Below are 1,491 nucleotides of genomic sequence, written 5' to 3' on the forward strand. Positions count from 1 at the left end.
CTTAGTGATAGAGTGAGAATAGTATAAAAAACTCTTTAGGGGAGGGTGAGTGTTCATAAAAAATTTACTAGCTATTGTCAACTTGTTTAACCTACTTGCCTCTTTTGCTATACACACATTGTTAATAGAGGTGTTGATAATGAATTACATTACTTTAATGTTTACTGCTTAAGTACTATTGCTTTCATAAGTTGTTTATTGCTTCCGCTTATATTTGCTTGAATGACAATGAAAGTGTTTTGTTGGTAAATTGTGGTAAACGGTAGGTTGACTAGTTAAACAAAAGGGTTTTAACTAGCGGCGCACGGTCCTTTCACAAATGTGTGAAATATTCGGCCCATGACAGCTGGTTTCAGAGCTTGGTTAGTTGCTATGTGAATTTAGTTGCCTTTGTTGTGGGATTGATGAAGCTTTGGTAAATGACCATGCCAACTAATGCCTAGAGAATTGATGTGCTAGAAGCACAGGTTGAGACGGAAGCCAATAATGTCGTCGTAGAGATGGCCCGACTGACGGAACATATTGATGAATTGGAGGGATCACAAAAGTATCAACAAAGTTGGATGGTGGAAATGTCAAAGGACTTTCACCACACTATGGAGATCTTTCAAGCTCAGATAGCAAAATCTGATTGCAAAGATGAATGTGATGGTTCTTGCTATGGAAAACTCTAACACTCACAGTTTAGTAAGACTAAGGTACTAGAACCCAAGACATATGGGGGTGCGTGTTATGCCAAGGAGTTGGAGAACTTCTTGTTTGATATAGAGCAATACTTTCACGCTTTGAGGACGGACTTAGAATAGGTGAAAGTGGATAATGTGACTATGTACTTGGTTTGTGATGCCAAACTGTAGTGACGTACTAAGTACAGTGAAATTGAGAATAGACATTGTGCAGTGGATTGTTGGGCATACTTGAAGAGAGAGCTCAATGCCCAATTCTTTCCTGAGAATGTTGAGTACAATGCTAGGAGGAAGCCGAGAGACTTTAAGCATATTGGGTCAATCAGGGAATACGTGAAACAATTTTCTGTTTTGATGTTAGATATCAGGGACATGTCGGAAAAGGACAAGTTGTTCTATTTTCTTGAAGGTTGAAACCATGGGCAAGGACAAAATTTCATAGGCAAAGATTTCAAGACTTGTCTATCGCACAAGCTGCTGTGGGATGCTTGACTGACTACGCTGATGATAATATTGCTTTGTCCAAAGAGAGTGATGTAAGTAAAAAAAAATTTAAAGTCTTTCAAGAAGGGCAAACCCGAAAATTGGGGAGCCAATTATAAACATCGACTTCAAAAGAAGCTACATCATCTCGAGGGTTCAACACACTTATTGGAAAGGGTAGAATTTCATGCTACTTATGTCGAGGCCCTCATAGAGTTGTTGAGAGCCCTCATAAGTCATCACTCAATACCTTACAAGCTTCCATTGTGGAGCGGGCATTAGAAAGTGACGAGAAAGAGAAGGATTCCCTAAGGACGGGTGC

The sequence above is a fragment of the Malania oleifera genome, chromosome 12 (assembly GCF_029873635.1).
Source record: "Malania oleifera isolate guangnan ecotype guangnan chromosome 12, ASM2987363v1, whole genome shotgun sequence".
In the NCBI taxonomy this organism is placed as follows: domain Eukaryota; kingdom Viridiplantae; phylum Streptophyta; class Magnoliopsida; order Santalales; family Ximeniaceae; genus Malania; species Malania oleifera.